The sequence below is a fragment of the Saccopteryx leptura genome, chromosome 5 (genome assembly GCF_036850995.1).
Source record: "Saccopteryx leptura isolate mSacLep1 chromosome 5, mSacLep1_pri_phased_curated, whole genome shotgun sequence".
NCBI classification, from domain to species: Eukaryota; Metazoa; Chordata; class Mammalia; order Chiroptera; family Emballonuridae; genus Saccopteryx; species Saccopteryx leptura.
This window is the reverse complement of record NC_089507.1, coordinates 149,146,580-149,159,643: the sequence shown is the minus strand read 5'-3', so window position 1 is coordinate 149,159,643 and position 13,064 is coordinate 149,146,580. Positions and strand designations below refer to the sequence as shown.

Sequence of the window (13,064 nt, the reverse complement as noted above, 5' to 3'; positions counted from 1 at the left end):
GGCAAGCCTGTACTCAAGCTGGATGAGCCCGCGCTCAAGCGAGTGACCTTGGGGTTTTGAACCTGGGTCCTCAATGCCCCAGGTTGATGCTCTATCCACTGCACCACCAACGGTCAGGTGAAAACAGTATTTTTGATCCACAGTTGGGAATACATGGCTGTGGAGGGCCTACTGTATCCATTGTTTTACAGTCTGTTATAGAGGGAACTTGAGCACCTGTGGATTTTGGTATCCACAGGGTGGAGGGGGACATCCTGGAACCAATCTCCTGTGGATACTGAGGACAACTGCAGTTAAGTTTTGGGGGAGTCAAAAGTTATAGGCTGAGGCCCTGGCCGGTTGGCTCAGTGGTAGAGCGTCGGCCTGGCGTGCAGAAGTCCTGGGTTCGATTCCCGGCCAGGGCACACAGGAGAAGCGCCCATCTGCTTCTCCACCCCTCCCCCTCTCCTTCCTCTCTGTCTCTCTCTTCCCCTCCTGCAGCCGAGGCTCCATTGGAGCAAAGATGGCCCGGACTCTGGGGATGGCTCCTTGGCCTCTGCCCCAGGCGCTAGAGTGGCTCTGGTCGCAACAGAGCGACGCCCCGGAGGGGCAGAGCATCGCCCCCTGGTGGGCAGAGCGTTGCCCCTGGTGGGCGTGCCAGATGGATCCCGGTCGGGCGCATGTGGGAGTCTGTCTGACTGTCTCTTCCCGTTTCCAGCTTCAGAAAAATACAAAAAAAAAAAAAAAAAGTTATAGGCTGATTTTTTACTGCATGGGGGTGGAAGCTCCTAGCCCCAAGTTATTCCAGGGTCAACACTGGTAAAAGCAGTGTCTTCCACATGAAGCGGTGTATTTTCTGTGGGGGAGAAAGCCGAGAGACCCACGACTTCTCTGTCCCTGGAGGCAGAGGTCCTGGCCTGGGTTTCTGGTCCCAACCCAGCCAGCACTTTCACAGAGGTGAGCAGGACACAGGAGCGAAGGCAGGACGCACGGGGACAGAAGCACCCCACCCTTAGGAAGACCAAGGCAGGAGGCACGCCCCCACCTCCAAACAAGAGAGACAGGAGGGCCCCAGCTGGAGCCAGGGATGCGGCTTCCCAGGTGACATCGGCTTGGGGGGGGGGTGCCGGCCCTGGAAGTGTCTGTACTGTGTATAGGTGTGACAGCAACTGCACCTCGTTCTGCCTCCTGGCCTGTGGCACCTCACATCTATTAGAGGTTCGCAAATGGGACTGGCACCTTGCCATCTGTCCTCCCCTCCCCCCTTGGCGCCCCCAGACACACACCCTGGCTGTCGTTTGGGCTCCCAGCAACCTCTGAATTTAGAGTGATAACATGACACTTGGGCAGGTTTCGGGTCCAAATCCCAGTCCTGTGGCTGAGCGATAAAAGGTGATTCTCCCGAGCTCTGAGGTAGGCTCTCCTGGGCTGGACTGAGTCCTCAACCCCTTCTCCAAGCCCTCCCCCATGCTGTCCCCGCTGCCCCCAACCCCGCAGGCCTGTCAGGCTTCCGGGAGTGACTTACCTAAGGCCAAGTAGAGGCAGAGACCAAGCAGGGATCAGAACTTCTGGGGCTGGTTCCACGTCCTTTTTGGGCCACTAGACCATGCCCTGGAAGAGAGGACCAACAGATCACTCAGGGGATGGGCACCACAGCCCAGCGCCCACTGCCTTTCCCTCCACGAGCTTCCACATGCCTGGAGGGGATGGCAGCTTCCTCACGCTAATACAGAGAAGCCTTGGCTCCTGGCCTCAGCCCAGCGCCTAGGGCAGGGGCCATGGCGTGTGCCCCCCCTGCACCAGGAGGGAGGGAAGGCCACCACAGTACTGATAGGAGAAGGCCCCTCAGTGAGATGCTGGCCACCCCTCAGGTGGGGCCGAAGTCAGAGCTTGGCTTCTGTGGCCTCTGTGGTCTGAAACGGGGTCCAAGGGCTGGCAGCATCACAATCACAAGTATTCAAGCTCGGCCTGCCGCCTGAGGCCTGACCCTCAGGGTCACTGTAAGGGCCACCTGGCACAGGGCAGGCCCTCAGGAGCATCCATAGCCAGACTCTGGCCCCCACACACAACGAACAATCAGAAGGCATCACAACCAACATGCTTAGTGACCAGCTCAGGGCCAGGTGAGTGTCTCTGCAGCCACGCAGACACCTTCTGTCACTGAGATGCACACCACTCTTACGGGCCAGGTACTGGGTGGTAGGGACAGCAGAGAAGCCCCAGCCCCAGGTGCGCCTCTGCTTCTGAGTAACCTTGTGGCTTGTGCATGCCCTAGGGTCTCTGCCATTCAGATTCCCATCTGTGACAAAGTGGGGGGATCCCTCTGGCAGCAGGCTTTCTCCTGGGAGGAGGGTCCATCATTCCTGAGGCCTTGCAGGCTCCGGCCCCCAGGCTGCCTGGTAACAGTCCATTAACTCCAATTGCAAATTTCCTCCTGGCTCTATCGCTAAGCCACAGGGGCTCCCCGGCCACCAGCCTTCCCGTGACAGATAAAGATTACAGTCATTGTTGGAGGCGGAATCAAGTAGCAGAAGCCATTATGCAGAAATAATTACGTTGAGTTATGTCTGGTTGCTCCCGATTTCTGGCTAGCAAGTGTCATACAAATGGTCATGCCTCTTCCTCTCCAAGGGGTCAACCTGCCGAGGCCTGGAAGAGGTGCTCTGTGACATCCCTTCCCTGAGCGCTGGGAGAGAAGATGTGAAAGACAGAGCCCTGGGACAGCCACACCTCCAAAGTCACCAACAAGTGCCCATCCTTCAAGGTCTACTTCACAAACCCTGTTCTCCCTGGGGCCCTTTCTGATACCCCAACCTCCCAGGCCTTTGTTCATTCAGGTGCAAGGCACCTACCTCTCTTAAATTTGGGGTCTCTGGGCAGTGTTTGGGCAGTGACCAGATCTAACCATTCTTCTACTTCCGTTCCTAGCCCAGAGGGGGGTCTCAGGACAGCACAGCGGGCAGAGCACAGAGGTTTGTGTGGCCAGACTGCCCGGGCTCAAATCCTAGCTCGACTACTTCTTAGCTGTGTGACCCTGGCTCATTATTTAAATTTCTTAACTCATAAAATGCAGACGATAATCCTGCCTGGTTCATCAAGTTCTTGTAAAGATTAATTAAGCTCATGCACAAAAAAGCACTTGGCACACAGATCTAAACAAATATCAGCAATGACGAAACTCAGAGATGGGCCTTGAACACACACAGTGAGCATCTCAGCCAACCGGAAAGATGCTACCTACCGAGGCCGCCTCAAGAAGAAACAGACAACCGAAATAAAGAAATACAGGTGACCCCTAAACAATGCTAACCCCCCACACTGGTGAAACCCTTGTATAACTCTAACTCCCCCAAAACTTAACTACTAATAGCCCCACTTTTGATTGGAAGTGATACTGACAATATAAATAATTAATTACCATATTATTTTGTGTGTTACATGTTTTATATACTGTATTCCTGTAGTAACTTAAGCTGGAGAAAAGGAAATCTTCGTAAGGCTCTCATAAGGAAGGGAAGATACATTTACAGTACTGTATACAGTATCAACACTGTAAGTTTACGCAGTCTGTTTATAGGATCAGCAAGACTGCCAGATGCCAAGTCAGCATCCAAAACTCAGTTGTATTTTCCTACACTTGCAATGAAAATTCAAAAATAAAATCAAGAAGACCATTCCATTAGAAACAGCATCAAAAAGAATAAAGCACATAGGAATTTAACAAAAATGCAAAACTTACACTCTAAAAATGACAAGACATAGTTAAAAAACATGTTTTAATCTAAATAGTTAGAAAAATATCACATGTCTGTGGATCAGAAGACTACATTGTTAAGATAGAAATACTCCTCGATGCAATGCCTTTCCCAGTTTACTCCTTTGTAGCAATTGACAAGCTGACCCTAAAATTCACATGGAATTACAGAGGGCTCCAAATTGCTGAAACAACCCTGGAAAAGAACAAAGTAGGACTCATATCTCTCAATTTCAAAACTTAGTACAATGCAATAAATATTAAGACAGTGTGGTACTGGCACAAGGACAGATATATAGATCAATGAACTAGATGTGAGAATCAGAAATAAACCCACACGTCCATGGTCAACTGATTTTCAATGAGTATACCAAGTACATCCAGGTGGAAAGAACAGCTTCTCAACAAATGGTGCTGGGACAACGGGAAAACTACATTCAAAAGAAGGAAGCTAGACCCTTACCTCACACCATACACAAAAATTAATTCAAAATGGATCACAGACCTTCATGATCTTTGATTTGGCAATGGATTCTTAGGTATGACACCAAAAGCCCAAACGAAGAAAAGATAGATGAAGTGGACTTCATTAAAATTTAAAACTTGTACTTCAGAGAACAGAGTCAAGAATATGCAAACACAACCCACAAAATGAGTGGAAACAGATCTGATTAGGGACTTGTACCAAGAATATACAAAGAACTCTTACAATTCAATAGAAAGACAAATAATTCAACTAAAAAATAGTCAAAAGACTTGAAGAGATGTTTCTCCAAACAAGATATACCAGGGGCTAATAAAAACATGAAAAGATGCTCAACATCATTAGTTATTAGAGAAATGCAAATCAAAGCCACAATGAGGGCCCTGGCTGGGTAGCACAGTTGGTTAGAGCATTCTCCCAATATATCAAGGCTGCAGGTTCAATCCCCAGTCAAGGCACATACAAGAATCAATCAGTGAGTCCATAAATAAATGGAACAACAAATTGATGTTCCTCTCTCTCTCTCTAAAAAGAAAAAAGAAAGAAAAAAAATCCAAACCACAATGAGACACCAGTTCACACCAAGATTTCTGGATCAAAAAGTCAGACCTAGGCCCTGGTCGGTTGGCTCAGTGGTAGAGCGTCGGCCTGGCGTACAGAAGTCCCGGGTTCGATTCCCGGCCAGGGCACACAGGAGAAGCGCCCATTTGCTTCTCCACCCCCCCCCTCCTTCCTCTCTGTCTCTCTCTTCCCCTCCCGCAGCCAAGGTTCCATTGGAGCGAAGATGGCTCGGGCGCTGGGGATGGCTCCTTGGCCTCTGCCCCAGGCGCTAGAGTGGCTCTGGTCGCGACAGAGCAACGCCCCCTGGTGGGCGTGCCGGGTGGATCCCGGTCCAGTGCATGCGGGAGTCTGTCTGACTGTCTCTCCCTGTTTCCAGCTTCAGAAAAATACAAAAATTAAAAAAAAAAAAAAAAAAAAAAGTCAGACCTATGCAAGTGCTGGCGAGGATGTGGGGAAATCCAAACCTTCTTACACCGCCGTTGGGAATGTAAATGGTGCAGCCACTTTGGAAAACAGTCTGGTAGTTCCCTAAATAAGCAGATATACAGTTATCAGATAGCCCAGGAACTGCACTTGTAGGTATATACCCAAGAGAAATGAAAACATATGTCCACACAAAAACTGGTACACAACGTTCACAGCAGTATCATTCATAATGACCACAGGGTGGAAACAAGCCAAATGTCCATCACCAGCTGAATGGATAAACAAAATGCAGTCTATTCCTACAGAGGAATATTACTTGGCCATAGACAGAAATGAGGGACCAGCCCACACTACAGCATAGAAGAGCCTTGAAAATATTAAGTGAAGAAGCCAACCCAGAAGAACAAACATTGCATGACTCCATGACATAAAATGTCCAGATAGGAAAGTTATAGAGACCAGAAAGTTAGTGGTTTCTTAGGGCTGGGGAAACGGGGGCCAGGGACCTGGGATGTGACAGCTCAAGGGTATGGGTTTTCCTCTGGGAATGATAGGAAAGACGCTAAAACTGACTGCAGTGATTGCACAGGCATATGAATGTACCAAAACCCACTGCATTGATTCCTATGTGTGAATTGCACGGTGGGTGCGTGAATAATATCTCAATGAAGTTGTTGTTTTAAAAAAGGAATCTAAGCCTCTTGAACTTCTCTATCCTAGGGGCCGGAAGGGCCAAGAGCAGGGTCACAGATGCAGGGAGGCAAACAGCGAGGTTTCCCAGCATTGCAGCTGGGAACATTTGGGCCTCAGCACTCATCAGCCCCCTGACCACAAGAATCCGGCAGCCCTAGACGCAGGGGTGTAGCCGAGTGCCTGACATGTGTGTCAGGTGCACCCACGGCCCAGTGGGGCACACTCAGGTGTGTGCCGGATGTCAGGCTGGGCAGTCAGACACAAGCTCTCGGGACCTCTCTGCACGGAAGGGCGTGATGGGCAGCCCCTCAGTATAACACCCGGTCCGGTCCATACGGAGCTTCCCTTGACCTGCCAGCTCGGTTCCTAGAATGAGCACGCAGCCACCCCAGGGCACTGCCGTCGCCACCTAAGAAATTTGGTTCTAGGGCCGTTGCTGGGGTCTGTTCCTCCTCCCGTGGCCCAGGCCTGCAGGGACTCAGCACCCATTGTCCTTGCTGCCAGCCCTTGGGAAAAGCACCTCCTTCCAGAGCTGGGCCTCGTGCTGCCCAGGCACAGGTTTCCGGCACCGACTCAGCCAGCGGGGAACTGGCCGTCTCTCTTGCCCGCTCCCACCGGGGCGCTTGTGTGTGCTCGAGAGATGACAAATCATTTTAATATATCCTGAAATCCAGCTTAATTAGGAAGCAAAGCCCCAGAGGGAGAAAAATACTGTGGGGTCTAGAGTCAGAGATGGATGCTTTGGGGATTATGACTATTTCTGAGGTGACTGAGGTGTTTCAGGATGACTGATTCCACCGTGGTCCCCACGTAACGAGGGTGGCAGGTTGCAGAACACATCCACACAGATGTTTTGCACAACAACCACTCTTTGTAGCAGCATTTTCTTCCAGTACCCAATTCAAGGACCGAGACAGAGGGGTCTGTGTGTCCTGCAGATGTCGTTGAAGGTGGGGTCCAGCCTGGGAACAGCTACAGGACACTCTATGGACACCAAGTAGCACAGGTGAGACCACACAGGTTGCAAGCCTCACAGAAGGGGGCACGGCTGGGAAAGATAGCCAACGTGACAGGGAACTAAGCTCTGAGCCCTGCATGGCCATGACCAGAGCCTAGAACCAGCACTCTGGTCCCCCAGGGCATTATGCACCTGCCAACCACATCCCCAACTTTCAGACAGGGTCCATGTCTTCCTGCGGCTCCTATTATCAGTGTATTATCTCAGCTCCTGTCATCAAACAAAGGAAGCTACCAACTCCAACCACTCTGAAAAACTGCTGCGTATTTACTAAGACCACCACACCCCGTCATGACCCAGGAATTCAATTCCTTGATTTATTCCCAACAGAAAGACGGACCCATGTCCACCAAAGACCTGTGCGAGAACGCTTGGGGCTGCACGGTTGGTAATGGTCCCCCACTAGGAACTGCTCCTCATGTCTTCTGCAACAGATGGATAAACAGACTACAGCACTTGAAACCATGTCAACACAATAAATTTAGAAATAAAGAAAAGAAGACCTTAGCGTGTCCACACAATGGAAGACCACAGAGCAGTCAGAACGAACCTCTACACACAGCACAGATGACTCTCCAAACAGGATGCTGAGTAAAGCAGCCAGACACAAAAGGTCACACACCGCGGAAGTCCATTTACGAAAACAGGCAACATGGAAAGCAAGGCCATGTGACAACCCATGGTGAAGGGATCATGACCAGGAAGAGTCGTGGTCAGGGGAGCTTCTGGGTGCTGGTTACACAGGTTTGCTCATTTTGTAAAAATTTAACAAGCTGTACACTTATAACTTGTGCACTCAAATGCATACAAGCTCAACGTCAATAAAAACTTAAAGAGAAAAGTGAGGCATCCACCCTCATCCCTGTCCACCCTGTGCCCCACCTGGGCTGCGGACTGGTGGTAAGGATTTCACTTTTTTTTTTTTTTTAATTTTTATTTATTAACTTTAGTGAGAGAAGAAGAAGAGAGAGAGACAGACAGACAGAAACATTGAGCTGTGCCTGAGTGTTCCCTGACCAGGGATCTGGGCTTCGGGACGGTGCTCTAACCAGCTGAGCTACTGGGTCCGAGGGCAAGGAGCTCACATTTTATTTTAAGCACCATCGTGGTGTAAGAACACTGAAAAACAGAGAGGGCTGCATCTGGACTCCCCTGGAATGCAGCCTGCAAAACAACAGCCTGGACACGGCCGCCCAGGGCCTGGGGGATAACGCAGATTCCCCTGCCTGAGCCGCTCGTTCAGTCGCCGCTGATTGTGCGAGGAGCCCAGCTGCCTGTCTGTGATGAAGGGAAAAGTCATCTGAAAACACAAATAAATTATTCATTCCGCACAAATGAGCAGCCTCTGGGTTCCTGCACCAGCCAGTCCCCGCACCGCCAACACCCGGAGGCGCAGCGAATCCTATTAGCGCCACCACTCAGCGAGCAGTCACTGGATTCCGCCGGCCCTCAGGCAGACGGCTCTTGCTGTGATGGGCCCACACTGCTTTCCATTCTGCCTCGCTCACGGGTGCAGTCAGCACAGCATCAAATGGAAAATCACAGCCGGCCCGCCCGGCAGGGACATGGGCTCCGGAGCAGAGGGCGGTCCCCCAAGGGCTCAGGTTCCAGAGTCACCCCAAGATCAATCACTGTTTGGCTGGCCTCCCACAGTGGCGGGTAGCCTCAGGTCAGGGTCTCAGCTTCTGGGGCCCCAGAGGCTCCAGCAGGTTTTGTTTTGTTTTTTAATATTTTATTTATTGATTTTTAGAGAGAGGGGAGAGAGAGAGAGAAGGGGGAGGAGCAGGAAGCATCAACTCCCATATGTGCCTTGACCAGGCAAGCCCAAGGTTTTGAACCGGCAACCTCAGTGTTCCAGGTCGACGCTTTGTCCCACTGCGCCACCACAGGTCCAGCAGGTTTTTGATGACAAGAAAGAACATTTGCAAAGCAACTTTCATGCACCAGCGCTTTGCAGAGGCCGCTGACCCCAGGGTCCCTGAACAGCCTCTCATCTCCATTCTTACATCTTTGATGTCAGGCCACTCAGCTCACTGTACAAGTGGGAAGGAAAGTCTGGGAGGTTTGAGTGCCAAGCTCTGGCCAGCCAGCAGGCTGCTTCCTCTGCCTAGAACCTCTGTCCCTTCAGATCCCAGCTCCCTGTCCTCCTTTGGGACACCCTCCGAGCTCCCGGTGCCTCACTTTGACAGCCAGGCACTTGGCTTGGATTTGTTGATCTGTGTGTGAGCCCAAGGGGGAGGGACAGCAGAGGGGATGGGGTCTTACCCGAAGCCCAGCTTACCACCTGGCACAGGGTCAGGTGGGGGGCTGAAATGGCGAGCACGTGACGCGACATAAATCATGCTGCAGGTGCTTCATTGAGAGACTTCATCCCCTTGTAGATTGTCCCAAGGGACACAGGCTTTGTCCCTCAGTCCCTCTGTCCCTGTCCTGCCATGAGCGGTCTTCTGCAAGAACAACACTCGCAGATTCCGGCCCCTAGCTCGCTCCTTTCTGACCCAACTGAACCAAGAAATGACCTTCCAGGCTGGGTGCTCCCCTCCCCGCCCCGACCCCCAAGGTGTGGGCAAGGAGCAGGAAGATGATTCTGGCCACAGAGCAAGCTGGCCCATCCAGGACTGTCAGCAAAAGAGTGGGCACATGCATGTATCCATATGTGTGCAGACACGTGTAATTTAGTGACTCTCAGTTGGGGTGATTTCTGCCCCCCTGGGTGATCTGGCCATGTCTGGACACCATGTTTGGTTATTACAACTGGGGTCATCTCCTGGCATCTAATGGGTAGAGGCGAAGGCTGCTGCTAACCATCCTACAGGGCACTAGATGCCCTCCCACCCAACGAATCACAAAGTCCAAGATGTCAATAGTGACAAGGGTCAACAGTAATGTAAACACTTCCCCTGTGTCCCCCTCTTAACTGGCGACAGAAGCCAGCGCAAGAGGAATGCAGGTGGAAGCACACCCCTGTTCTCAAATTAAGGGCCACAGCCCTTCTAGGCACAGCGCCTGCCCCACACCCAGTGTGGCCCACACTGTCCTGCCCAGGAAGCCCCGCATGCCCCACGCCTCTCACACAGGGAGGGGCTCTAGGAAACTGAGCTTCAGGTGCTCCGGAAGAGTGCCTTGAGGCCAGCTGTCTGGCTGCGGCCAGAGGAGACAGGAAGAGGGGCAGCCCCGGAGGCTGTGTGCCGTGGGGACCGCAGGTGGCAGCAACAACAGGCACAGCCGCCCCACAGGATCAGGGGCCCGTGCTTTGGAACATCCAGGCTGCAGGGCAGCGTCTGCGTGGGGACTGTTTACTTTAATATCAGATGGGACAGCGTCTTCTCTGCATGGCCAGTCCAAGAAGTTCTGTCAGAGAACTCCGACGGGGAACCTCGGCAGCAGTTTAAACAAAGGGTGTCAGGACACCCCAAGTTGGTCAGAGGAAAGGCAGGCTGATACTTGCAGCCTCTCGGTCCTGCCTAAAATATCACAGTCCACACCTGACGCCAAGCCACTGGGGGGATGCATGACAGGCCAGAGAGGGCGTCCCCTCACTCCGTCATTTAATCCTCCCTACGTGGAAGCCCAGGCCCCAGGCTTACAGAAGTCACCCAGTGGGGGAAGATCCAAGGTCCCTGGGCAAGATTTCTGCCAGTGCTCAGCTGACACATGCCTAGATTGTTGCTCAAAGCACAATAAATCCTTCAGGATTCCTTTACGGAGCCCTCGGGCAGCTGCTCAGGGCTGTCACATGCACCTGCCTGGTAGGGCCCACCGCTGGGGCACCGGGACACCTCAGAGGGAAGGCTGCAGCCCTCTTGCTCTGCTCGTTTGCCCCCATGAAGACTTGGGGGCTGCCTCTGTCCTGCATATGCCACAACCCAGGTGACCCAGGCCGACACAGACTCCCAGTGGATCCTACATTTGACCTTGCTCATTGGTGTGACGGGCTGCTTTTTAAGCTAAGATGAAAGTCTCATTTATGAGGTTTCTTTTTTCTCTTATTCAAAACACATTTGGCCCTGGCCGGTTGGCTCAGTGGTAGAGCGTCGGCCTGGCGTGCGGGGGACCCGGGTTCGATTCCCGGCCAGGGCACACAGGAGAGGCGCCCATTTGCTTCTCCACCCCCCCTCCTCCTTCCTCTCTGTCTCTCTCTTCCCCTCCCGCAGCCGGGGCTCCATTGGGGCAGGGATGGCCCGGGCGCTGGGGATGGCTCCTTGGCCTCTGCCCCAGGCGCTAGAGTGGCTCTGGTCGCTCGTGGCAGAGCGAGCGACGCCCCAGAGGGGCAGAGGATCGCCCCCTGGTGGGCAGAGCCTCCTCCCTGGTGGGCGTGTTGGGTGGATCCCGGTCGGGCACATGCGGGAGTCTGTCTGACTGTCTCTCCCCGTTTCCAGCTTCAGAAAAATACAAAAAAAAACAAACAAAAAAAACAAAAACAAAAACAAAACACATTTAACTGAACTGTGACTGTGCCAAGCACTGCCATGGGTGTTACAGGTGCAACAGCGAGCACAAAGAACTCTTGCTTCCAAGGGGCTCATGTAAGTACCCTTGGAGATGATGAGACAGAGTGGCATGCACCAGGAGAAGGGTCAGTGCAGGACGCTGGGGGTGCAGGGCACTGAGAGGCCTATATTCCTACCTAAGGATCTGGGAAGGCTTCTAGGAGAAGGTGACATCCAAACAGAGACCTGAAGGATGAATAAGAGTTAGCAGAGAGAAATAGAGAGAAGAAATGCAGAGGGGTAGGGTGCAGGGAGCAGTTTTGCCAGAGACTTCCCCAGAAGCTCCCTCACCCAGGCAGGGGCAGGCACCCCTATGACACACCGTGAAGGTGAGTGGGCAGCTGCCGTCAGTACCTCCAGCTCTAGTGTGAAAGGTGCCGAGCTGATCACAGCCTGGGAGGCCTTCCAGTAGAGGTCTGGAGACTTGTTCCAGCAGGGCTGGCCTGGCTGGAAAAAGCCCAGAGGCTGGTCATGCTAAAGATGCAAACAGCAAACACCCATCCACCCCCATCCTGCCCATGGCAGCGTCCTGCATCAGTACTTGGACTGCCAGGGTCGGTGTGCCCACTAGGAGGGCAGGATGAAACCCAGGGCTGTTCCGCAGACCCACCCACACACCCTTCGCTACCCTCAGCGTGGAGGAGCCCAAGGTCTCCAGATAAGACCACATGCACTTCTTGTGACTGGGAGCGGCTGGTTTTTCCCCCAGGAGAGCAGCCCAGAGCTGCACCGCCAGCTCTCTAGGCGCTCATACAGAGCTTGCCGAGGTGATTACAATTCCCGTCTGCACCTCCAGGCGAACCTAGCCCGGTAGTCCACCTTCCCTTACCAGGGGGCATCCCGGATCATCCGGAGACCTCACCCGAAGGACCTACAGTGGTGCCGACCCCTGGCTCCACGCTCAGGGCCCGCCGTAGACGAGCTGCTGATCCGTGCATGCGCAAGCTGCCACCCCTGACTGTTTTTTCTCAAGCCTGTACACTCAGGAATGAATGCGTCTCCCTTGAAACCAAAGTGCAAAGCTCGCCTTCAACCGGTTAAGACTTCATCCTGTTTTCAGTTCATCCTTCCAACCTACCAGACCTTCTGGAATGCGCAGCACTGGTTTCTTATCCTCAGCCACGGCATATAGAGTGGCAGGTGGAGATGCTATCACGGTCAGGGCAAAAGACACAGCACCTGTCCAGAGACGTCTGGGGCAACTGTCACAAGTGCTCAAGGCCTTCAGGGTCGGGTCACTTGACTGTCCTTGAAGCCGTCTAACTCCCACTGCCCAGCTCCCCATACCCAGCTGAACTCTCCTCCCACAGCTCAGCCTGCCAAGAGAAGAAGCCGGTTCTGTGTGCCTCAGCGTGTGGCCACCTTCAGCGGGACTCCCACAAGCAGTACCTGACTCATCTCCGCCATCTTTCTGAGAAAGACACAGTGACAGGCATTTTACAAACAGGGAAGGGAGGCAGGGTTTGGGGATGTATCAGCGCCTTCGAATCTGGTCTCTGGAGTGACCCATTTCATCTGTGCAGGTCGACAGGCCTATGTGACAGAAACTCAAACACGCTCCCGTAGATGCAGGCAGAGTGGTTGAGTGGGGAGGATACAAGGATGGTGCCCGGTTCCAAGTCCCTACTCTGCCCTGGTGTCCCCAGGAGGGTACAGAGG

General features: G+C 52.9%; 1 protein-coding gene across 3 annotated transcripts in view; it reads right to left on the bottom strand.

Annotated features, from left to right (window-relative positions):
* HPCAL1 (hippocalcin like 1) overlaps window positions 1-13,064 on the bottom strand; it is a 91,515-nt gene that overhangs the window by 19,369 nt on the left and 59,082 nt on the right. For all 3 annotated transcript variants that reach the window (XM_066386004.1, XM_066386005.1, XM_066386003.1), the window contains exon 2: window positions 1,505-1,590. The gene's annotated coding sequence lies outside the window, so the exon portion shown is untranslated. The remainder of the gene's footprint in view (window positions 1-1,504; window positions 1,591-13,064) is intronic.